This window comes from Oryctolagus cuniculus, chromosome 17 (assembly GCF_051225735.1).
Source record: "Oryctolagus cuniculus isolate XC-2025 breed Fujian yellow rabbit chromosome 17, ASM5122573v1, whole genome shotgun sequence".
Taxonomy (NCBI): domain Eukaryota; kingdom Metazoa; phylum Chordata; class Mammalia; order Lagomorpha; family Leporidae; genus Oryctolagus; species Oryctolagus cuniculus.
Genome location: NC_142883.1, coordinates 63,477,017 through 63,503,945, shown reverse-complemented (window position 1 = coordinate 63,503,945; position 26,929 = coordinate 63,477,017). Strand labels below are relative to the sequence as shown.

General features: G+C 39.1%; 1 long non-coding RNA gene across 2 annotated transcripts in view; it reads left to right on the top strand.

The window, feature by feature from the left end:
* The window catches only part of LOC103346477 (uncharacterized), a 43,315-nt gene extending 23,839 nt beyond the window's left edge, over positions 1-19,476 (top strand). Inside the window, exons 2-4 of one of the 2 annotated variants that reach the window (XR_016223703.1) lie at positions 10,528-10,727; positions 11,254-11,345; positions 17,934-19,476. This is a non-coding gene — a long non-coding RNA (uncharacterized LOC103346477). Of the gene's footprint in view, positions 1-10,527; positions 10,728-11,253; positions 11,346-12,042 lie in introns of both variants that reach the window. The other variant, XR_016223702.1, reaches the window with a different exon arrangement.
* Positions 19,477-26,929: the final 7,453 nt, after the last annotated feature.

The following is a 26,929-nucleotide window of genomic DNA, read 5'->3' as shown; positions in this document are numbered from 1 at the left end:
CTTAGTTATTTTGATTATAGAGTTCCAAGAAGATACAGAGCATATGTTTGAAAAATAATTCTAAATAATCTATTCCAATACAATTCATAAATATTGCAGTATCTTAAGTCTGTACAAGTTCAAGCTATTTGTAGAAAAACTGTAAAACAGTATTATCAGAGTTTCAATCTAATGTATGGAAAATTTTGACATCAACATGATTTTGAGAAATATATGTACATCAAAGTTACTCTGAATAAGATAAATCTGCAATAATGACAAATATGTCCACAAAGTTAAAGGTAAATGTTCTCTTGTTTGCATATATGTATACAATATGGATTTTAAAACAGTTAAAAATGCAAGACAAAAAGTATCCCACCAGAATATACAGGAGATTGATGACTGCACAACAACAACAACAAAATGCAAACCAGGATGGTCACAGTTTACCCATGGTAGGATATTAAGAAAAGAAAGATTACTAATGATATACACAGATGATAGTGACAAAACCAGAATCAAAATGGAAAATAAGTAAGGGATGTTAATTTCATGATTCAAATTATAGTGTGATTACCATAGGTAACAATGAATAATATGGTATCAATAGTAAAAGACAGACACAAATATACATGGAAATATTTGAAAAGTATGCCTAACATTACTGGCACTAACACACAGGAAAATGGTAATGGTGAGGAACTAAATGAAAATATTATGGCTATTACTAGAATAATGTAAAAGATGATACCAATGTTTCAATCTAAATAATAGAAAATTTCAAGTCAATGATTAATTTTGAATAACATAAGAATAAAGTGAAATAAATATGTGGCTATAAAAAGATCCCCATATACCTGGTTTTAGGCAGCTGTGTACAATAAAATCACTATAGCAACTATAAGAATTTTGAGTTACTTGATGTCACAATGATAGAACCTACCAATAAATCAACAGGTTACTTCTAGTGTGGCATAAACTAGGTTAGTGATGATATACCTAGGTGACAGTAATAATTCAAACAAAATGAAATTTGAAAAGGGATGAACTCATTAAGGTATTTATTTTAATTGTCTTTTTTAAAGATTCACTTTATTTTCTTGAAAAGCTGAGTGGGAGGGAAAGGGGTAGGGGGAGGGGGAGGAGGAGGAGGAGGGAGAGTGATCTTCAATTTGTTGCTTCACTCCCCGAATGACCACAAAGCCTCTACTGGGTCAGGGTGAAATCAAGAGCCTGGAACTCTATCTGGATTTCTCACATGGATGGCAGGGTCCCAAGTACTTGGGCCACATTCCATAGGAGTGAAATGGATTGGAAGTGGAACAGCCAAGACTCAGCCTGAGCTCAGATGGGATACTGGCATCACAGAGAGCAGTTTAACCTTCTGCCCCACAACACTAGCCACTGTATTTTGATTAAAATGAATGAGTGATTTGGCATAATCATTTATAAAGTGAGAAGCACAAATATAGGTTTCCAGTGAAAAAGAGTCCATGTAATTTTCACTTAAAGAGAATATAAAGATAATGCCAGACTTAGATGTAAAATCTAAGGCATTCATTCTCACAGAAGTGGTAGAGTTGACATATAAGAATGAGTGCCTCTTCCTGTTTTGTACCCTACATGCCTTACTTGGCTCATGTTAGTCTGAGCCTTCATCATAACAATTCTGCCAGTGAGTCACAGCTATGCCCTAACCAACAGATATGAACAAATAGGAACCTTAACCCTGGGGAAGACTCTTTCTTGGGTATTCTACCCCAGTCATCCTTATATCTGCTATACTAATGACATTTAAATGCCCTGTCTTTATTAGTTACCAATTGTTTATAACTGTATTTATATTACAGATAATTTTAATATTATACTTTCTCAGTTCAAATTACTAGCGTTTTCTCTCTCTTCAATAGTTACTGATTGTTATAGAATTCATCCAAAGAAATAGGCCTGTATAGATGGAGTATGGGGATTAGTTTGCCCCTGCATTTTAGCCATCTGTTAATTCTTTGTTGCAAAGACCTGTTATATTCTTTTTACTAATCCTTTGGATTTAACTATAGTGCAGAGTCTGTGACAATGAGATGTTGTTATTAGAAATCTGTGACCTGCAGTGACATAAAAGTGAAACAAGTTATGGTAGATTCTGATGTAGTGGCCAGTAAAACACATGACTTGGGAGCCAAATAGTTGCTATGTTTGATCATGGCCATAATGATCATTCATAAGGACTATTGTATGGGTGGATTCATTTGCCTCTTGAGGACATACAAAAAATATTGACAGGGGCTGGGGCTATGGCACAGCAAGTAAAGTCACTGCCTGTAGTGCCAGCGTCCTGCATGGGTGCCAGTTCGAGTCCCAGCTGCTCTACTTCCAATCCAGCTTTCTGCTATAGGCTGGGAAATCTGTAGGAGATGGACCAAGTCCCTTTACCCACATGGGAGACCTGGAAGAAGCCCTTGGCTCCTGTCTTTGGATTGGCTTTGCTCCTGCTATTGTGACCATTTGGGAGTGAACCAGGAGAGGGAAGACTTACTTTCTCTCTCTCTCTCTCTCTCTCTCTCTCTCTCTCTCTCTTTATCTGCCTCTCTCTAACTCTGACTTTCAAATAAACAAATCTTTGAAATATAAAACAAACATTGACAATTTCACACTCTAAACTCAGCTCAAGCCACAGTTTGAGAAACAGAACATTTTCTTGAAAATTCTAGAAGAGTCTCCCATTTCCTGTAGTCAGTGGATTGAAATTGCTAAACACACACACACACACACACACACACACACACAATTATTCAGGTTGCTGAATTAGGATGCCAGTTGAATTCTCAACCTTCTATGTTTTTTCATGTGAAATTTATGGGGATTATTGGTAAAGAGTGAGATACTGACATTTGGAATCAGCACATCTTATTTGGACCCCAATGAAACTCACCATATGAAACCATTTAGTCATTTTGGGATCCTCTTACCAGAAGTAATTTACAGTCCAGTGTCCAAGAGACTAGCTCTCCTCTGAAAACCCAAGCATCATATGGAGTGGAATCTTCAAAAAGGGATGATCATTGGCTTCCTGGCCCACTAGAACTGTTCTGTTGCAACTAGATGTACTCGGTTGCAAGCACATATTGTGACCCAGGAAGAAGTAACATCTTTACTGTTGTTGTCTAGGCAAATCATAAAAGTGCACACTGGCTGGCTTACATAATATAAATTTGTTTGTTCATAGTACTGGAAGTTAGAAGTCCAAGATGAAAGTATCAACAGGTATGGTTTCTTTTTTTTTAACTTTTATTTAATGAATATAAATTTCCAAAGTACGACTTATAGATTACAATGGCTTCCCCCCCCATACCGGCCTTCCCACCCGCAACCCTCCCCTTTCCCACTCCCTCTCCCCTTCCATTCACATCAAGATTCATTTTCGATTATCTTAATATACAGAAGATCAGCTTAGTATACGTTAAATAAGGATTTCAACAGTTTGCTCCCACACAGAAACATAAAGTGAAAAATAATAGATGATTTTTTTTAAATGATGATGAAATCAGAGCAGACCTATTGTCATGTTTAATCCCAGTGAGAGTCAAGTTGGGAGTCGATAATTTCTTTTTTTTTTTTTTTTTTACAGAGGATCAGTTTAGTATGCATTAAGTAAGGATTTCAACAGTTTGCACCCCCATAGAAACACAAAGTGAAATATATTGTTTGAGTACTCGTTATAGCATTAAATCTCAATGCACAGCACATTAAGGATAGAGATCCTACATGAGGAGTAAGTGCACAGTGACTCCTGTTGTTGACTGTACCAATTGACACTCCTGTCTATGGCATCAGTAATCTCCCTATGCTCCAGTCATGAGTTTCCAAGGCTATGGAAGCCCTCTGAGTTCTCCGACTCTTATGTTGTTTAGACAAGGTCATAGTCAAAGTGGAGGTTCTCTCCTCCCTTCAGAGAAAGGTACCTCCTTCTTTGAAGACCTGTTCTTTCCACTGGGATCTCACTCACAGAGATCTTTTGCCAGAGTGTCTTGGCTTTCCATGCCTGAAATACTCTCATGGGCTTTTCAGCCAGATCCAAATGCCTTTAGGGCTGATTCTGAGGCCAGAGTGCTATTTAGGACATCTGCCATTCTATGAGTCTGCTGAGTATCTCACTTCCCATGTTGGATCACTCTCCCCTTTATTTATTCTATCGGTTAGCGTTAGCAGGTACTAGACTTGTCTATGTGCTCCCTTTGACTCCCAGTCCCTCCACCATGACCAACTGTGAACTGAAATTGATCACCTGGAACAGTGAGATGGCATTGGTACATGCCACCTCGATGGGATTGAATTGGAATCCCCTGGTATGCTTCCCCTGGTGTGGTTTCTTCCAATGCCTCCTTCTTTGATTTGAAGATGGTCACATTCTTGCTGTATGTTCACCTGTTCTTTCCTTTGTGTGTGAACATACCTGTTCCTTTTGTCCAAATATCTTTATTTTGTAAGAACATCAGTCCTTGGATGAGAGTTCATCCCAAAAGGCTCACTGTATATCAGTTATTCATTTAATGGTCCAATTTCCAAATAAATTTATATTCTAAGGTACTAGGGTTCAGCTTCTTCAAATTATGAATTTTTAGGGTACACACTTTCTCCCCTAACACACACCAACAAGAAATGTGGGAGCAGAGTGGTAACTATTATAATTGTACATTTTTGTACTATTTAACTTTTACAAATGCCTTGATGTATTACACATGCAATCAAACAGGAATCGAGTGATAATGTCAGAGAGTATAAAACAGGAACAAACAAACTTAATTGAACTTCAATGAAAAACAACCACACTGAATGGGGGAAAACATTTAAACTTGTATACATTATTTTGATTATGATACCTCAGTTTAAAGACAGATAAAACTGTGAATAGATAATGAGTTCTACTATGCTTGATTTTTACTGCAGTATGGATTAGCATCCTAAAACTACATGTTTATATATGCTAGAATTGATGGAATTAGAAGATTAAGATTAAAATATGATTTAAACTAAATAAGTGCTGTAATCCTTTCACTTACATCTTATTTTCTTGGTATTCTTCATTGCAAGGAAACAGGTTTATAGTGCAATGGTTTCTTCCAGACTGAAGAAAGAGACTAGTATTTAGAAATGACATTGGAACATTTAATCATGCCAATAAAATGGAAATGATTAGATTAATGGAGAGAATTCAAAAGGCTACAGAAAGCAGTTTGAATGGCTACAACAGGTCAAATACAGGAGTTGAGTATCTAAATAGTAGCACATTTTAATTTGTTAAGTAAAATAAAATTCTATGAGCTCCTCTTGTTATAAAAGTGGATAAATAGGTGTGGGAGAAGGGAACACTTTTATTAAAGTAGGACTACCACTGTTATCAGGTTAAACTGCTGTCTGCAATGCCAGCATCCTATATGGGTACAGATGGGAATCTTGGCTGCTCCACTTCTAATCAAACTCCCTAATGACGTGCCTAGGAATGCAGTGGAATGGCCATGTACATGGGCCCCTGCACTCATGTGACAGACCCACATGAGGCTCCTGGCTTCTGGTTATGGCCTCACTCAGCCCTGACTTTTGTGGCCATTGGAAGAGTGAACCAGCAGTTGGAAGACTCCTCTTACTCTCTCCCTATCTCTCTCTGTAACTGTGCCTTTTGGATAAAGTAAATCAATCTTTTAAAAAATAAAATTAAAAAATAAATTAAAATAACAACTAATTAAAACAAAATAATGGCAATTGTAAAAACAACCATTTAGAAAACATGCTAGTAATAACAGAGCCAGACAATAATTATCAATAAATACTAAAATGGGTGGATGAAATTTTCCTAATTTAATTACTGTTTCAAAGTATCTCACCACAATTTATTACAAATAGACAACTACCAATTTCACAGTAGAGAAACATGGTATATATCAGCTTAAGAAATTATGAAATTAACATCTCCAAAGATAGAGCAAGTCAGCATCATGTATCTCCTGACCCAATGTGCTGAGAAGGACACAATATCACTTCTGGGGTCATTCTGCCACAAAAAATCACAACCTGAATGTGGTGTAGAGAATCACAAGGCAAATCAAAGTTAACTGGCTTATCCAGTTAATGAAAGAAAAAGAAAGACAATTCTTCCAGGTTGAAAAAGGTTAGAAATATGGTAAATGAATTCAATGTGTGATGCTAAACGGGAACAGGAGTGGTACATAGAAGAGAGTAAAATGCTGTAAAGGACATTACTGGGATGAGTGGATAACTCAAATATAGAGTTTGGAGATAAGTAACACTATTATCAAACTGTTATAGTTTCTTAATTACTGTATTATGAATTAAGAGAATACTCTTGTTCTTAGAAAATGTTATATGGTGAACTGTTTAAGGGAAAAGTGGCAAAAAGTTTGCAATTCACTTCCAAACAATAGAGATACAACAAGTATAGTATGTGTTTGTGTGTGATGTGCATGTAGAGAGAACAAGCAATTCCAGGGATTAACTTGTAAATCTGAGTAATGAGTATCTAAGAACACTTGATTCTATTTCATGATTTCTTAAAGTTTCATTAAAATTGAAAAGTTACAGAAACAACGCACACTCCTAAATCGTTCTTATGTTAAATTTTATGAAACTAAATGGGAATACATACTAGATAAAAATGAATGAAAATGAGAACAATAGATATCAAAAATTGAAAAAAGAAATGATTGATAAAAGAATAATAAAATTAAACAATTCTAAATAAAGAAAACCAGAGCCAGTGCTGTGGCATAAAAGGTTTCACTGCCACCTGGAGTGTGAGCATCCCTAATGAGTGCTGATTCATGACCTGGCTGCTGCACTTCTGTCCTGGTTGCTCCTCTTCCAGTCCAGCTCTCTGCTGTGGCCCGGTGCAGCTCCTACTGTTGCAGCCATCTGGGGAGTGAACCAGCTGATGAAAGACCTCTCTTTCTGTCTTCATTTGTCTCTGTAACTCTGTCTTTCAAATAAATAAAGTAAGTCTTTAAAAAGAAAAAGATGACCTTGTTTCCCACAGCCAAAGCATTTTTTTCAGGAGTTTTAAGGGCAGAAGCCAGTAAGTTATTTTGTAAGTTTCAGTCCCTACAGTTTGACACAATTTGGTCATTTCTGCTGTGGTAGTTTCAGGCTTAGTGTGGACTGTGTTTAATATATTTTTGCAGCCTTGATTTGAATTTTCATAAGACTTTTTTTGAGAGGTAGAGTTATAGGCACTGATAGAGAGAGACAGAGAGAAAGGTCTTCCTTCCGTTGGTTCACTCCCCAAATGGCCACTATGGCTGGCGCTGTGCCGATCTGAAGCCAGGAGCCTGGTGCTTCTTCCTGGTCTCCCATGCGGGTGCAGGGGCCCAAACACTTGGGCCATCCTCCAGTGCCCTTCTGGGCCATAGCAGAAAGCAGACTGGAAGAGGAGCAACCAGGACTAGAACCCGGTGCCCACATGGGATGCCGGTGCCACAGGCAGAGGATTAACCAAGTGAGCCACGGCGCTGGCCCCCAAGACATTTGTTTTAATAATGCTTTTTCTGCTTCTTGATGATCTAATGCTGCCCAAAAGCTTTCTCTAGCCTATCCACAAAGGGCATATAGCCTTCAGTAGGTCCCTGGCAATCTACAGAAAAGGAAGTAGAAGGGTCTTTAACATCAGCAATCTTTTTCCAAGCTTCTAATGCAATATTAGAAATGTGCACATAAGCCTCCCTTCAAAAATAATCAACTTTGCTGACCAAGATCTGAAAAGGCTCCCTCTCCTAGCAACTGTTTCAAATTAATAGGGATATTGTTATGTAAATTATCTATGGCTTATATGGAAGACAAATCTCTATATTCCCAAACAGTGTCCTGCTCTGGAGTAACCAAGATTTTAACTAGAATTTTTGAATCCCATGGCACCATCTCATATCTTTCTCCAATTCTATCCAATATGCCCACTGTATAAGAATTTTGCAGGGCTGGCACTGTGTATAGCCGGTAAAGCCACCAACTGCAGTGTTGGGTCAGTATCCCATATGGGCACCAGTTCAAGTCCTGGCTGCTTGACTTCTGATCCAGGTCTTTGTTGAGGAGATAATGTGGTTCAATCTTATCTTTGTGTTGTGCTGGGGACAGAGAGTTCCCCATGCTTATTACTCACCAGGATCTTGAGATGAAGAGACAAATCTGTAACCCTTGCTGGGCATGATGATTTGTCCTTTGCCCTTCTTGCCAAGGGTCCCTCTTTGGGTGCCAGGTGCTGTGAGTGTGTTGCAAGTGAAAGGAGAGACAGGACACAGAAACTTTGCCTCTGAGGAGCACTGCTGGAATGCTCCCTGTGCAGCCCCAGTGTGCTTCCTCCATTGACAAGGATTACATCAGCTATTTGTATAGAATATGTGCATATTCTAACATTACTTGTAACATTACTTGATAATCCTCAGAATATGATTGTGAAGACATCATTGGGGTTCTCCCTGTCTTGGTTTACTGGATAAGCAAGCCTGGGAAAGTAGCTGCATGTCCTTGTGGGAGTCAAAGTTCTGTGAGAACTCAATGTTATATAAGTTATTTCCTATATATGTTTAAAAATTATTTGGTTATTTGCTTGGCATAAGAAGTATCCCTGCACATCTGAAAACCTTGAATGGGAGTAAGTCACTTGGGTTTTAAGAATGCTGTATTTTGGCCTGCACCATGGCTCAATAGGCTAATCATCCACCTTGTGGTGCCAGCACACTGGGTTCTAGTCCTGGTCGGGGCACCGGATTCTGTCCTGCTTGCCCCTCTTCCAGGCCAGCTCTCTGCTGTGGCCAAGGAGTGCAGTGGAGGATGGCCCAAGTGCTTGGGCCCTGTACCCCATGGGAGACCAGGAGAAGCACCTGGCTCCTGCCATTGGATCAGTGCGGTGCGCCAGCCGCAGCGCGCCGGCCGCGGTGGCCATTGGAGGGTGAACCAACGGCAAAGGAAGAGCTTTCTCTCTGTCTCTCTCTCTCTCACTATCCACTCTGCCTGTCAAAAAAAAAGAAAAAAGAAAAAGAAAGAATTGGAAAAAAAAGAATTGAAGAAATAAAAGAATGCTACATTTTAGGTCTCTTAATGTTTTCAGTGATGATGTTTTAAAGGCTCTGTTTTATCAAAAATGATAAAGACTTTGTTTTTCAGTGCCCATGGCGTTACCACCTAATGAAGTATATTAAACTAGAATTCTCAGCAGTTATTTAATACTGAATTCTAATACGTTGGGATATTTTAAGGTGAGAAAATAGGATTTCTTTCAAATCTCATAAATAAGATTGATAATCAAAATTTGATGATATCTACAGTGTTTCATCATTTTATTTTAAATATTAGTCAAATTGATATTTTTTATTTTAATTTTAATTAGTGTTTAACAGATTCAATATGGATTATAGATACAATTCTAAGAACACAATTATAAACTCATCCTCCTTCTGCTCCACCCTATTCTTTCTTTGTCTTTTTTTCAGCTTCTGAGATAACATTTTAAATTTACACTATAGTAAAAAGGCATAATGATTCAAGGAACAAGTTTAACAAATAAAAAGAAAAAATCCTAGTTTAGTGGGAATATAGACAGTGGCTAAAAACAACAATTTGAATGGAAAATTAAAGACTTCAAATAATAAAATCAATTTTTTAAATTCTTTACTAAAAGCCTCAGAGAAAGTCTTTCATTATTTATTAAATGTCAATGCAAAAATGGATTTATATGATCCCTTAAAAACTGATTAATTTGTGTGCAATAAAGTGGAACTTTTCTCAAGTTTTCTTGACACTCTCACAGAAATACTTATGTTCAGGGACTGGAAGAATTAATATCACCAAGATGTCCATACTACCAAAATCAATTTACAGATTCAATGTGATCCCAATCAAAATACCAATGACATTCTTCCTAGATCTAGAAAAAAAGGATGCTAAAGCTCATAGAAGCACAGAGACCCCCAAATACCTAAATCAATCTTATACAACAAAAACAAAGCTGAACACATCACAATACCAGATTTTAAGATATATTACAGGGTAATTATAATCAAAACAGCTTGGTACTGACAAAAAATAGAAATGTAGACCAATAATAGAAACTCCAGAAACCAATCCGTGCATCTACAACCAACTAATTGTTGGCAAAGGAGCTACCCTGGAGCCAGCGCAGTCTCTTCAACAGATGGTGCTGGAAAAACTGGATCTCCATGTGCAGAAGTATAAAGTTAAACCCCTCCCTTACAGCTTACACAAAAGTCCACTTAAAATGGATCAAAGACACAAATCTACAACCAGATTCCTTCCAATTACTAGAGAATATTGGGGAAACTCTGCATGGCATTGGCATAGAGAAATACTTCTTGGAAAATCCCCAGAAGCACAGATAGTCAAAGCCAAAATTGGCAAATGGGATTACTTCAAATTAAGAAGCTTTTGCACTGCAAAAGTAACATTCAGCACAGTGAAGAGGAAACTGAAGGAATGGTTGAAAATATTGGCAAACTATGAAACTGATAAAAGATTACTTTGCAGAATCCATAAAGAGATCAAGAAACTCTGGGAAGAATAGAGGAACTGAAGACCCCATAAATGACAGCTCCTGCCCTGCAGGAACCCCTTACACACAGCCTGGCCTCTCCCTGGTGACCACTCCAGTCCCCACTGCACAATCAAGGAGACGCAGGGCTGCAATCACACAGATGGCTCTGGGGCCCAGAAGTCTCTGAGAGCAGGTAAGGGCCAGGACTCATGGGGTTCTGTGTGCCAGTACAGGTCCCATGTTGAGGGCCAGGGGGGACCCAGGGAAGCACTGTGCCAGCCATGGGATGGGACCCACAGATTGCAGAGATGACCTCTGGGAGCCCCATGTCCTGTCTTCATGTTCACCAGGTCCACCTTCCCCTACTCTGGACTCCTGACTCCACACACTCACCATTCCTAGGAATCAGAAATGGGTGGTGTCCTGCAGTGAACAGTCAGAGCACAGTGGATGTTTCCTTTACTTCAGAGGTTCCCAGCAGCAGAACATGCTCCTTGGACCTCTCAGAGGTGGAACTGGACTACTATGGTGTCAAATTCCTGCAAGATTACCTAGTGTTTACACCACCGGGCCTGATTGGATGGCTTGCACAGCAGTCAGCATGGGCGACACAAAAGATAGAACAAATCATCATCCTCCATAGCAGAGATGCAACTTCAGGCCACTCCAGATATGTAGAGAGGCGTAACCTGGATTCTGGTGCTTTGGTCCTCCTTTAGGGCTGTGTCCTTTCACCAGCAAGATCCTGCCTCCTCCTGAGACTCCTCTTGTTTCCCCATGGGTCTTCCTGGGAGAATCCTACCTGCTTAAGGTGAGTTAGAGAGTAATGGCTATTTATTGGCTTCTGGGCCCTTTCCTTTCCTTCATATTCTCTGTGGTTTCATTTGTGATGTTTTTAATATTTATTTTAAGAATCTTTATAATTATTACATAATTAATCCTTTTTTTCTTTTATCTCTCTTGTAGGTATTTGTTTCCTACTCTGTTTCTTGTCCTTTAATATTATTTTCTATCTATCTCTTATTGGTACTTAGTAATTCATGGAAATCTTTCTGGTAATCTTGAATTGTTTATTATTTGTGTTTTTTAGATTTTTATGAATTATATCTATGTAAGTGTCATCCTATGTGACAATTTCACTCCTTAGAAAGTATCTTTACACCTTTAATTTACTTTTTGCCAATTTATTCCTCTGATGACCCTCCAGTAGGAAGTTGAAGATAAATAGTGGCAGCCTCCTGATTCAGGCTTACTTCCAGGAAGAAAGCTTGCAGTGATCCTGTATTAGCTGCGTTGTTTGTTGTAGGTTCCCTTTGGTCTTGATCAGATTGAGGAAGTCACTTATTGTCTATTTTTACTGTTAGCAAGTATTTTTTCACTAAATGCCAAATTTTATTGAATGTTTTTCAACATGCAATCTAACTGATCTTGTGATTTCCTTTTGTATTTTTTACCTGCCTGCATGACTTTTTTGGTAAGTTTTTTTTTTTTTTTTTTTTTTTTTACAGGCAGAGTTAGACAGCGAGAGAGAGAGAGAGAGAGAGAGAGAGGTCGTCCTTTCCATTGGTTCACCCCCCAAATGGCCACTACAGCCAGTGTGCTGCGACAATTTGAAGCCAGAAGCCAGGTGCTTCCTCCCATGTGGAGGCAGGGCCCAAGCACTTGGGCCATCCTCCACTGCCTTCCTGGGCCACAGCAGAGAGTTGGACTGGAAGAGGAGCAACCGGGACAGAACCTGGTGCCCCAACTGGGACTAGAATCTGGGGTGCTAGAGCCACAGACTGAGGATTAGCCAAGTGAGCCGCAGCTCTGGCCTTGTTTTGTAATCTTAATAAATCTTGTTTTTTATTATCTCTTGCTTGCAATGTATCTATTATGTTTTCATACATGATTTATTTATCATAATAATACTTTGTTTATAATATTTGTATCTGTTTATGAAAGGGGTGCTTTTAAAAATTATTTCAAATCCTGGTCCACTTGCCTCATAATTGATGTAATGTTAGTTTCACAAAAGAAATTTAAAAATATTTTTTGCTTATTTCCACTTTGAATAGGTATGGGAAACATTTTTTTTTTCTTTAGATGTTTCAAGTATGCCAGAAAGTTTGGACCAGAAATTTTGATTGTGAAATCTTTCTCTGACTCATTGGTTGGAGTTTTCAAAATGTGATTCAACTTACTTGACATATATAGGAGTTTCCTTATTTTATGTTATAAGGGGAGAATAGCCATAATGATACAGTATAGGCAGCAGTTTATCATTTCATTAGTTAATGTGATAAGCTTTCATATGTTATTTGAATAAAGTGGTCAGATTTAGAAAGAAAGATGGCAGTCAGCTAAATTTGAATTTCAATAAGCAACATAAATTTTAGTTTGATTATGTTCCACACAGTATTAGGGGGCACTACATTTTTTTAAAGAAGATTCATTTATTTATTTGAAAGAGTTACACAGAGGGTGAAGGTGAGGCAGACAGAGAGAGGTCTTCCATCCACTGGTTCACTCCTCAATTGGCTGCAATGGCCAGAACTGCACCCACCCAAAGCCAGGAGCCAGGAGCTTCCTCCAGGTCTCCCACACAGGTGCAGGGGACCAAGGACCTGGGCTATCCTCCACTACTTTCCCAGGCCACAGCAGACAGGAGGATCAGAAGTGGAGCAGCCAAGACTTGAACCAGTGCCCACATGGAATGCCAGTACTGCAGAGGGTGGCTTCATCCACTACACGAGAACACTGGCCTGGAAGGTACCCTCTCAGTAGCATACACATTGTCTTCCAATCAAGCCTGTTTAACTTGAACTCATAATAGTTTTGCTTTAAAATTGTGTTTCTGAAGGATTTTCAGAGTATAGATTAAAATATAAAAGGACAACCTAAGAGAATCCAGAAAAAAGATGACAATGAGGTGGGATTTTGGACAACTGGCCTTTGTTTCTGGTAAGGCAATGAAATTATAAAACGAATGTGCAAGACTAAATGATAGAAATGGGCTGAAAAATAGATCCAGTCATTTGTCCTGCTCTGTTCCTTGGACATGTCCGACATGTGGAAAAAGTGAAGTAATCATTCTTCATTAAAATGGGTAGAAATACACTGCTGGATATTCATGGAGCTGGCACCGTGGCTCACTTGGTTAATCCTCCACCTGTGGCATCAGCATCCCATATGGGTGCCGGGTTCTAGTCCCAGTTGCTCCTCTTTCAGTCCAGCTCTCTGCTGTGGCCTGGGAAGGCAGTGGAGGATGGGCCAAGTACATGGACCCCTGCACCCATATGGGAGACCCGGAGGAAGCACCTGGCTCCTGGCTTTGGATAGGCACAGAGCAAGCCATAGCGGCCATTTGGGGGGGGGGTGAACCAACAGAAGGAAGACCTTTCTCTCTGTCTCTCTCTCTCACTATCTAACTCTGTCAAATAAATAAAAAAATTAAAAAAATTTTCATGAAATCATATAACTGGTGCTCATAGAATGTTCTCATACAGGAAAAAGGTAATACTGTGTTTTCATTATGAGATATGGTTGATATTAGTTAAAAATTAATAGAAAATACATACTATAAAATTTATGCTTGGAGTTAAATATTTTTGCACAAAGTACATGTCTTTTAATCCCATTTTCCACAATCTCAATATTCCCTTGTGTGTATATGCTAAGCAACCTCCTATGAATCCCATGTTGTTTTTGCACTACCCAGTATTCAAAGTGAGTCTTAACATACTGTTCTAAGGTTGTACATTATGACTAAATGAAATAAAATATCACATCTGCAGTTGTTAAAGTTTGGACTTTTTATTTTTAAAGATCTATTTATTTATTTGAACGGCAAAGTTACAAAAGGAGAGGGAGAGATAGAGATCTTTCATCCTCTAGTTCACTCCCTAAATGGCCACAGTGGCCAGAGCTGGGCTGTCTGAAACCAGGAGCCAGGAATTTCTTCCAGTTAACCCATAAGGCTGCAGGGGCCCAAATAGTTGAGCCATCCTCCACTGCTTTCCCAGGCATATTAGCAGGGAGCTGGATGAGAAATGGAACATTCGGGACTCACACCAGCACACATATGCGATTCCAGCACCATGGTGGCAGTTTTACCTGCTGTGGCTCTGTGCCAGGTGCCAAAGGACTTTTCAATCAGAGACCTCATTGGTTGGAAATTAAACATGTTGATCTTCCTTTTTCTCACAAATATTTGTTAGTGATTACCAATAAATTCAGGGTGCCAACCTCACTTTTTGAATTGCTGTCTATGCTGATATGCATTTATTGCCAGTTGTCTCTTTTATGTGAAATTTGGTTGTATTTAAACACAAAGCAACAGAAATACCAGTACTGATGACACACATACAATTTATGATGAATTACACAATACCTAAACCTTCAGTTGCAACAATCTGTAGTTTCATCCTGTAAATTTTCAAAGCAGCCAAAGCCAACAAGAATAAAATGAGGAACAATAAGACTCAAAGACAATACTTAGCAATACTATTAATGTCAATGATGCTAACATTTTAGTTACATGCCCTATACTAATTAACTTCTTTCAAATTCTGACCCAAACACACAGATCCCCACAACTACCTTAATGTATACTTAAACATATGAAATCCTATGTAGAAAAGTGCCAATGTAAAGCAGCCTTCATTTGACAAGAGAAGACTTGGAAGTCTACCATATGCACACTGATTTAGCACACTAACAGGGAAAGAAAGCCGATGCAAAACAGTCCAAATGAGGAAAACTCTGCTTATTGTGATTTCAGATAATAAAGCTTTTTTTTTTACTTTTTGACAGGCAGAGTGGACAGTAAGACAGAGAGACAGAGAGAAAGGTCTTCCTTTTGCCGTTGGTTCACCCTCCAATGGCTGCCTCGGCCAGTGCGCTGCGGCTCGTGCACCGCACTGATCTGATGGCAGGAGCCAGGTGCTTCTCCTGGTCTCCCATGGGGTGCAGGGCCCAAGCACTTGGGCCATCCTCCACTGCACTCCTTGGCCACAGCAGAGAGCTGGCCTGGAAGAGGGGCAACCGGGACAGAATCCGGCACCCCGACCAGGACTAGAACCCAGTGTGCCAGTGCCACAAGGCAGAGGATTAGCCTAGTGAGCCGTGGCACCAGCCTCAGATAATAAACTTTACAGTTGTTCTCATGGATAATCCACACATACATAATTATTCTTCATTTTCATATATTTCATTTTCCACATGAGGACAAAATGGTGTCTGTAAGCTTTTTGAAGGGCATTATAAAAATCTATTAGCCGGCCAGCTATATATTATTATCCTGACAGCTTTGTCAGAGTACGTTGAGCCTGGTGTCTGAGCACTGCCCTTTTGCTGGAACTAGCATGAGGCAGCTCATGGAATTCAAGCAGTCTTATGCAAGAGAGAAAATTGCATACCCATTTGCTTACATGTTCACTCTTCTTTTGCTTCTGAAATAATCTTGTAAAATATTCACATCACTTTTATAGAGATTAGCCAAATTAGATTGGTTATTGAAAGTGTTTTCTCTTTGATACCAGCAGTATAATGATATACGCATAACTTAAAATCAGCAAAAAGTTGGATAGAGAGAATACTTCAGTTTTCATAAATATAATAGTTTATAAATTGTTTTTCCTTTCTTAAATAGAGAGAAACCTCCAGAGCACTTTGATAACTTCTCTGAAGACAAATAAAGCAGTGTCTGAACAGTAATACTGACTTTCTTCACCATTACTTTGATGTGTAGATGATAGAGAATAAAGCAAAAATAATGCCCTGTGTTGCACTGTTATCTTTAAAACTAACTTTAGTTAGTGAGATACACACACACAGAATAAAACCATTTCAAATAGACAATACATGCATAGGGCTGCATATTTCAAATATATTTATAGTAAAAATAATTTTTGTGGAGTTACATAACTCCCAGCATTCTTATTCCTGTCAAGGGAACATAGAATTTCAGTATTTCACAAATTTTGATGGAGCATAACTATTAACTTAACTAGAGAGAAACAATTACAATTGGAAAATGTTAACAGTTGGAAAATCAAACCTTATAAGTATGCTAGAAGTTCCCATACCATCTGAACACTTGAGCCTGAAATGGTATCCATTCCACACATTTATATTCAGTAGTACAAGCTCAAACCTCAACTGCTCAACTCAGAGCCAACTATCCCACAGACAGAAAATAATCAAATTTGATAAGAGTTGAATATTATACTATGGGTTGCAATAATGATGAGAAATATCATGATTTCTCTGATTTTGTATCTCATGCTCATTTAAATTCAGCATGGTATCTTCAAATTCATCAAAGTACTCCATTAAAATTCATAACATTTTTGGAAATAAGGTGAAAACTGTAGTTTGACAGTTATACAATTATTCATGGGCAGGTAAATACATCTGAAAATATATTTAAATTATGCCTTAAAATATGTTGTATATTAGTAACACTGAACAAATCAAATACTCTGATTAGAAAAGAAAACATATCTAGCTTTTGATGATAAAGTAAAATGTAATAATATTTTCTGAGGCTTAATAAGTACTGTAAGTTTGAAATTTTAGAAATTCAATACATGGGTCTGGCACTATGGCACAGTAGATTAAATCTCCACCTGTGATGCCAGCATCCCCATATGGGCACTGGCTCATGTCTTGGCTGCTCCTCTTCCAATCCAGCTCTCTGGTCCAAGGCCTGGAAAGTCAATGGAGGTTGGCACAAGTGCTTGGACCCCAGCACCCACATTGGAGACCCAGAAGAAGTTCTTGGCTCCTGGCTTCAGATTGGCCTAGTTCTGGCCATCATAGCCTTTGGAGAGTGAATCAGTGGATGGAAGACCTCTCAGTCTCTCTTGCCTTCTCTCTGTAACTCAGCCTCTCAAATTAATAAATAACTCTTAAGAAAAATCAAGTCTCAAAACAGCATGATAGGCTGGTGCCATGGCTCAATAGGCTAATCCTCCACCTGCGGCACTGGCACACCAGGTTCTAGTCCTGGTCGGGGCACCGGATTCTTTCCCAGCTGCCCCTCTTCCAGTCCAGCTCTCTGCTGTGGCCTGAGAAGGCAGTGGAGGATGGCCCAAGTCCTTGGGCCCTGCACCTGCATGGGAGACCAGGAGAAGCACCTGACTTCTGGCTTCAGATCAGCGCGGTGCACTGGCCACAGTGGCCATTGAACCAACAGAAAAGGAAGACCTTTCTCTCTGTCTCTCTCTCACTGTCCACTCTGCCTGTCAAAAAAAAAAAATCCATCTACCCATTAAAAAAAAAACAGCATGCTAAAGATTGAATTTTTTTTTAATAGAAAGAAACTGAATATACTTGGGGCCAGCTTTGTGGCATAGCAGGTAAAACTGCTGCCTGTGATTTTACCATCCCACATAGATACCGCTTTCTGTTCCAGGTGCTTCACCTCTGATCCAGCTCCCTGATAACAGTGTGGGCAAAGCAGTGGAAGATGGACCAAGTATTTGATTCTCTGCCCCTCATGCAGGGTAGCTGGATGAGGCTCCAGCTCCTGGCTTTCACCTGGTCCAACGATGGGAGTTATAATCATCTGGGAAGTAAACCAGCAGACAGAAGATTTCTCTCTGTGTCTCTCCTGATCTCTTTAACTCTGACTTTCAAAATAAATAAGTAAATCTAAAAAATGAATGCACTCATCAAGCTGCACCTACTGTTTTATCATAAACTTAATGAATGCACTGATAATTCTAACAGATGGAACTAGACATAAAGAATTAGAATTTTAATACTTACTAATGTATAGAAACCAAGGTGAGGGATTACATTCAAAAGATGAGTATAAAAACATATTTGACTTTGGAATGTGTTGCTGTTATATTAATATGCATATAGTTCATACTTCAGAAAATTCACTTTCTGCAAAATAGTCTATAAAATCAAAGCTTTGAAGGAATCTATCTCAATCAATCATCTCTTTGTATAAAGAACTTTCGAGTGCCCTTGGTAGATACCATTTTGTGCAATAGTTCTAAACGTGAAAATCAGATGATTGACTTGTAAATATCCATTTTATTTTTTCAAGTGAAACTATACTTGAATGCCAATATATGGACAGGAAAAGCTTGCTGAAATGAGAAGCCTAATATGCTATCTCTCATCAGCCTCTCCTTTTCTTAGGGGTTGTTTCTGAGCTATTTGTGAGGATGGCTAAGATTTGTAGAACCATTTAAACTTTAAACTTTAGGGAGATTTTTCTTTCTCTAAGATTTTGCTTTAGTTATAATCTAAAAGTGAGTTAAGCATGCATCTACATTTTTATTGAGAGTAAAGTTTGGACTTTCACAGACTGATTTTTGATTTTGTAAATAGATGGCAATAACAAATCTGAGTTTTCATTAATATGTTGTATTTTATTTTTGTAACATTGTACCAAATCTATTTGTTTCAAACAAATAATTTTGAAAATTACTTCTTCCTAAGAGAAGAATTTTAAAAATTATTTTTAAATAGATCTACCTATCTACCAGAAAGGCAGAGTGTTAGAAAGGGAGAGACAGAAAGGTCTTCCACCTTCTGGTTAGCTTCCAAAATGACTGTAACAGCCAGCACTGGGCCAGGGTGAATTAAGGAGCCTGGAACTTCATTCAGGATTCCCACATGGGTTATCAGTGGCTGAGTACCTTGGCCATATCCTCTGCCTGCCCAAGTGCATTAGCAGGCAGCTGGATTGGAAATGCAGAGGACTAGGACTCAAACCAGGATTGTGATGTAGGATGGTGGTGTCCCAAGTGGCACTTAACCTGCTGCATCTTAATGCCAACCATAACAGGAGTAATTCTGAAATAATTTTCAGGCTTTCATATTTGCTTACTGCACTTTTCAGAAAGAATTCTTTAAAGTCATCCTGAGTTTTATAGTATGTTTTTATGTGGAATATAAATAAATAAATAAATATGGAAACATATTAGCTACAGCTTCTAGTTTGACAATATTATGTGTTGATTTCAGATTTTGATTGTTCATATGCTGTGCTGTCTTATATTAAGGTGTGATTTGAATTTATTACAGGTGCTGTGCTAGAGATGTTAGCAGTTCTCAAAAGCAATGTTGAAGGCACTAAGCATGTCATGTCTTCATTTTCAATATTGCTTTAAATAGAAATAAATCGTGCTTGTCACACAGAATTGGAAGGATTTACAGGGAAATGGTTTGATGAAAAAAAGTGCTGAAAACATAAACATATCAACATATCAACATGAAAAACACAGCAGTGTTGGATTGTGTTGGGGTGGGATGGTTTACTACAATGAGGCATATAGAGCTCTTATTTGTGCACGGCTGCTTAACATTACAATGTTAGAAGTGAATAGTTGATGGAGAATGGAAATGCACTCATAAGTACATTCCACTGGAATTTCCATAAACTAACATAAGTACTCTTCAATAAGCTCATATATAGTAACCATATATTTAACACTGTAAGTAAATCATTGGCACACATTTTCTTTTTCTTTTTCTTTTTTTTGGACAGGCAGAGTGGACACTGAGAGAGAGACAGAAAGGTCTTCCTTTTGCCATTGGTTCACCCTCCAATAGCCGCCGTGGCTGGTGTGCTGTGGCTGGCGTACCGTGCTGATCTGAAGGCAGGAGCCAGGTGCTTCTCCTGGTCTCCCATGCGGGTACAGGGCCCAAGCACTTGGGCCATCTTCCACTGCACTCCCTGGCCACAGCAGAGAGCTGGCCTGGAAGAGGGGCAACCAGGACAGAATCTGGCAAACCGAATGGGACTAGAACCCAGTGTGCCAGTGCCACAAGGCGGAGGATTAGCCTAGTGAGCCGCAGCACTGGCCAGCACACATTTTCAAATTTTAAAAATGCTGCTATAAAAAGTTATACTAATTACACATCTAAAATTAATGTTGGAGCTGGTACTGTGGCACAGCATGTTAAAGCCCTGGCCTGAAGCACTGGCATCCCATATGGGCACCAGTTCTAGTCCCAGCTGCTCCTCTTCTGATCCAACTCTCTGCTATGGCCTGGGAAAGCAGTAGAAGATGGTCCAAGTCCTTGGGCCCCTGCACCCATGTGGGAGACCCAGAAGAAGCTCCTAACTCCTGGCTTTAGATTGGCACAGCTCCAGCTGTTGCAGCCATCTGGGGAGTGAACCAGAAGATGGAAGACCTCTCTGTCTCTACCTCTCTCTGTAACTCTGTCTTTCAAATAAAATAAATCTTTAAAATAATCTGAAAAAAAAGGTTGAAAATGAATAAATAAATAAATAAATGAATATTTTATTTCCTTTCATTCCACAGCCTACCAGAACAAACCTTATGCCTTAAGTAGGCTTACACATACTCTGAGATCATCTGAATGTCTTATGAGCAAGCTGGGAGGAAAATGACACTGAGAAGCTCTTATACTATATTTGACAGCTGGGACAATTGGCCCACTTTCAAGCACTTAATCAAGACAACCAAACAACCACTCCTTTAAAGGATTGCACAGCAATATTCCAAGTGGCTGTCTGTTTGCCATTACCTGTACTAGACACAATTCAAGTGTACATCAACACTGGGTAGTTAAAACATATTATGGTCCCATCACTGTGGCATAGTAGGTTAAACTTCTGCCTGCAGTGCCAGCATCTCATATGGGCACTAGTTTGAGTCTCAGCCATTCTACCTCTGATCTGGCTCCCTGCAATTAGCCTAGAAAACAGCAGAAGATGGCTCAAGCACTTGTACCCCTGCACCCATTTGTGAAACCTAGAAGAAGCTCCTGGCTCAGGGCTCCTGATCAGCCCAGCTGCAGCCACAAAAGAACCAGACTTTTCTGGTTTAATCCACATATGACCAGGCAAATTGCTGTAGAATTCTTATTGATTTTAACAAAAAAAATCACAGGCAAACTTGTTTTGGAAAAACTAAAATTCCACTGGTGCCATGGCTAATTTGGCTAATCTTCCACCTACAGCTCCAGTACCCTGGGTTCTAGTCCCAGTTTGGGCACCAGAATCTGTCCTGGTTGCTCCTCTTCTAGTCCAGCTCTCTGCTGTGGCCTGGGAAGGCAGTGGAGGATGACCCAAGTCCTTGGGCCCTGCACCTGCATTGGAGACCAAGAGGAAGCACCTGGCTCCTGGCTTCAATTGGTGCAGTGTTCATAGTAGTGGCCATTAGTGGAGTGAACTAATGGAAGGAAGAGCTTTCTGTCTCTCTCTCACTGTCTAACTCTGCCTGTCAAAAAAAAAAAAAAAAGAAAGAAAGAAAAACTAAAATCCCTCAGGTCTACAAAAGCCTTAAATATCATTTCCACAAACACAAAAATCATCTTGGTCGGTGCTGGCTATAGATTTTGAATCATAAAACCACAATTTGTAGTGTTTCTGTGTATCTAATGGGTACTACATCACAACTGTTGTTTTGGGTGAGAATAAAAATGAACGAAAGAGATACGGCAGGAAACAAATAAAAAACCAGAAAAACTAGAGTGATGTGCTGAAGAACAATGGCATAATTGGCTGATGAGCCCAAAACAATAAAACCAACATTGAACTCCAGAAAGCCAAATCATGTGCCCTGATTTGAAAAGACCATTCATCCAGTTACCTGAATTCCATTAGTCAGCATGAAAACAAAATGTAACATCATAAAATTCTTTAAAATAGAGAAATACATGAAAAATATGCAAGAAAACACAAAACAAAGGGGGTATTGCAAGACTTGATACTGGAGCCAAGATGGCGGAATAGTGAGGGCGCGCACCGATAGTCCGGGAAAATTTAGTTTAATAAAAGGGAAGTTACGGTAGCCGCAGAAAATAGAACCAAAAAAAAAAATTGCAGGGGAAACCCTTCTGGATGGAGCAGCCGTGAATCGGAGGACCTACTGGGAGAACAAGGTCGCCCACCGCGCGGAAGCCAAGTCACGGGACTGAGCCACAGAAGCCCCAGGGTCTGCGCGCCAGTGCTCCAAGGGGAGTGCATGCCACACAGACAACAGCGGGGAGACTTGGGACGCTCAGGGCTCCGAGTCCACACATCGGCACTGGAAGGGGAGGTGAGTTCAATAACCCGAGACATTGGTGGGGAAACGGGGGTCAGAATCTAGAGGGGGGCCGGAAAGTGCAGCAAACTCACTACCGGAAAGAAGGAAAAAAAAAAGCTTCGGGGTTTCTCTTCCCCCTAACCTTGCAAAGGTTACAAGGCTGCAAGGCTTGAAGAATTCCCAAGAGACAAAAAGCAGGCCTCCTCTCTGGATTTACATATCAATGGGGGAGAGTTAAGGAACTGAGTCACTACAATTCAGTAGCCTAGGCAACCCAGTGGGAGTCCAGAGGAGCCAAAGACTGGAAGCTAAATACCATCAATTCTGCACAGCCCTGCCCTGCAGTGTTACTTACCCCCTGAATAAATAAAATAAATAAATAAATAAAAAGAGAGAGATTTACCACGCATAACTTGAGGGTGTCACCTTTGCACACCCTTAACCAGGAAGAACCAGGCAGAGCTCTCAGGCCGCACCCATCTCAAGCCTCCAAGGCTCCTCCAACAGCAGGCAGTCCACTTAACACGGACACAGTATAAAAAAAAAAAAACGCACAGTGACAAAAGAAGAATTAACTATGCCGAGTAACAAACACAGAAATAGAGGGAGCAAGATCAACGATGACACTATGATGCCTCCAAATGAGCAAAACACCCCAAGCCAAGAGTATGAAGATGATGAGATAGAAGAAATGCAAGATACAGATTTCAAAAAATTTATGATAAGAACATTTAGAAGTTTTCAAAAGCAAATCCTTGAACTACAGAAATCCTTAATGGACAAGATTGAAAATCTCTCTCGTGAAAATGAAATTTTAAGGAAGAGTCAAAATGAAACTCAGAAACTAGTAGAACAGGAAAGTGTAATAGTGAAGAGAAATCAAAATGAAATGAAGAGCTCAATAGATCAAATGACAAACACATTAGAAAGCCTTAAAAACAGAATGGGTGAAGCAGAAGAGAGAATATCGGACTTAGAAGATAGAGCACAGGAAAACATACAGTCAAACCAAAGAAGAGGAAATTAGAAATCTAAAAAATATTGTTGGGAATCTACAGGATACTATTAAAAAAACCAACATTCAAGTTCTAGGAGTTCCTGAAGGCATGGAGAGAGAGAAAGGATTAGAAGGCCTTTTTAGTGAGATACTAGCAGAGAACTTTCCAGGTTTGGAGAAGGACAGAGACATCCTAGTACAGGAAGCTCATAGAACCCCCAATAAACATGACCAAAAGAGATCCTCACCATGACACGTGGTAATTAAACTTACCCCAGTGAAACATAAAGAAAAGATCCTAAAATGTGCAAAAGAGAAACGTCAGATTACTCTCAGAGGATGTCCAATTAGACTCACAGCAGACTTCTCATCAGAAACACTACAGGCTAGGAGGGAATGGTGAGACATAGCACAGGTGCTAAGAGAGAAAAATTGCCAGCCCAGAATATTATATCCTGCCAAGCTCTCATTTGTGAATGAAGGTGAAATAAAGACCTTTCATAGCAAACAGAAATTGAAAGACTTTGCCGCCACTCGTCCGGCCCTGCAAAAGATACTTAAAGATGTGCTACACTCAGAAACACAGAAACACGGCCATCGATATGAAAGAAGGTAAAGGAAGAAAACCTACCAGTAAAAGAGCATGGGAAGCTCAATGCATATACTAGAAAATATCTCTGGGAAAATGGCAGGGCAAAGTCACTATGTATCAATAGTCACATTGAACATTAATGGTCTGAATTCTTCAGTTAAAAGACACCGATTGGCTGATTGGCTCAAAGAACACAACCCAACTATTTGTTGCCTACAAGAAACACATCTCTCTAACAAAGATGCATGCAGACTGAAAGTGAAAGGTTGGAAAAAGATATTCCATGCCAACAGAAACCAAAAAAAGCAGGTGTAGCCATATTAATATCAAACAAAATAAACTTTAATACAAAAACTGTTAAGAGAGACAAAGAGGGACACTATATAATGATTAAGGGTTCAATTCAACAGGAAGATGTAACTATTATAAATGTATATGCACCTAATTACAGGGCACCGGTCTATTTAAAAGATATGTTAAGGGACTTAAAGGGAGATTTAGATTCCAATACAATAGTACTGGGGGACTTCAATACTCCACTCTCAGAAATAGACAGATCATCCGGACAGAAGATCAACAAGGAAACAGCAGATTTATTCGACACTATTGCCTAAATGGATCTAACAGATATCTACAGAACTTTCAATCCTACATCTAAAGACTTCACATTCTTCTCAGCAGTGCATGGAACCTTCTCTAGGATTGATCACATACTAGGCCATAAAGCAAGTCTCAGCAAATTTAAAAGAATTAGAATCATACCATGCAGCTTCTCAGACCACAGCAGAATGAAGCTGGAAATTAGCAACTCCGGAAACCCTAGAAAGTATGCAAACACATGGAGACTGAACAACATGCTCCTGAATGAACACTGGGTCATTCAAGAAATCAAAAGAGAAATCAGAAACTTTCTGGAAGTAAATGAGGATAACAACACAACATATCAAAACTTATGGGATACAGCAAAAGCAGTACTGAGAGGCAAGTTTATAGCAATAGGTGCCTATATCAAGAAATTGGAAAGGCACCAAATAAATGAGCTTTCAGCGCATCTCAGGGACCTAGAAAAACTGCAGCAAACCAAACCCAAATCTAGTAGGAGAAGAGAAATAATTAAAATCAGAGAAGAAATAAACAGGATTGAATCCAAAAAAACACTACAAAAAATCAGCCAAGGGAGAAGCTGGTTTTTTGAAAAAAATAAACAAAATTGACACCCCATTGGCCCAACTAACTAAAAAAAGAAGAGAAAAGACCCAAATCAATAAAATCAGAGATGAAACAGGAAACATAACAACAGACACCACAGAAATAAAAAGAATCATCAGAAATTACTACAACGACTTGTATGCCAGCAAACAGGAAAATCTATCAGAAATGGATAGATTCCTGGACACATGCAATCTACCAAAATTGAACCATGAAGACACAGAAAACCTAAATAGACCCATAACTGAAACAGAAATTGAAACAGTAATAAAGGTCCTCCCAACAAAGAAAAGCCCAGGACCAGATGGATTCACTGCTGAATTCTACCAGACATTTAAAGAAGAACTAATCCCATTTCTTCTCAAACTATTCAGAACAATCGAAAAAGATGGAATCCTCCCAAATTCTTTCTATGAAGCCAGCATCACCTTAATCCCTAAGCCAGAGAAAGATGCAGCACTGAAAGAAAATTATAGACCAATATCCCTGATGAACATAGATGCAAAAATCCTCAATAAAATTCTTGCCGATAGAATACAACAACACATCAGAAAAATCATCCACCCAGACCAAGTGGGATTTATCCCTGGTATGCAGGGATGGTTCAACATTCGTAAATCAATCAACATGATACACCACATTAACAGACTGCAGAAGAAAAACCATATGATTATCTCAATAGATGCAGAGAAAGCATTCGATAAAATTCAACACCCTTTCATGATGAAAACTCTAAGCAAATTGGGTATAGAAGGAACATTCCTCAATATAATCAAAGCAATTTATGAAAAACCCATGGCCAGCATCCTATTGAATGGGGAAAAGTTGGAAGCATTTCCACTGAGATCTGGCACCAGATAGGGATGCCCACTCTCACCACTGCTATTTAACATAGTTCTGGAAGTTTTAGCCAGAGCCATCAGACAAGAAAAAGAAATTAAAGGAATACAAATTGAGAAGGAAGAAGTCAAACTATCCCTCTTTGCAGACGATATGATTCTTTACTTAGAGGATCCAAAGAACTCTACTAAGAGACTATTGGAACTCATAGAGGAGTTTGGCAAAGTGGCAGGATATAAAATCAATGCACAAAAATCAACAGCCTTTGTATACACAAGCAATGCCACGGCTGAGAAAGAACTGCTAAGATCAATCCCATTCACAATAGCTACAAAAACAATCAAATACCTTGGAATAAACTTAACCAAGGATGTTAAAGATCTCTACGATGAGAATTACAAAATCTTAAAGAAAGAAACAGAAGAGGATACCAAAAAATGGAAAACTCTTCCATGTTCATGGATTGGAAGAATCAACATCATCAAAATGTCCATTCTCCCAAAAGCAATTTATAGATTCAATGCAATTCCAATCAGGATACCAAAGACATTCTTCTCAGATCTAGAAAAAAATGATGCTGAAATTCATATGGAGGCACAAGAGACCTCGAATAGCTAAAGCAATCTTGTACAACAAAAGCAAAGCCGGAGGCATCACAATACCATATTTCAGGACATACTACAGGGCAGTTGTAATCAAAACAGCATGGTACTGTGTTGCTCCCCCTCTTCACGGAGGAATGACACTAGACA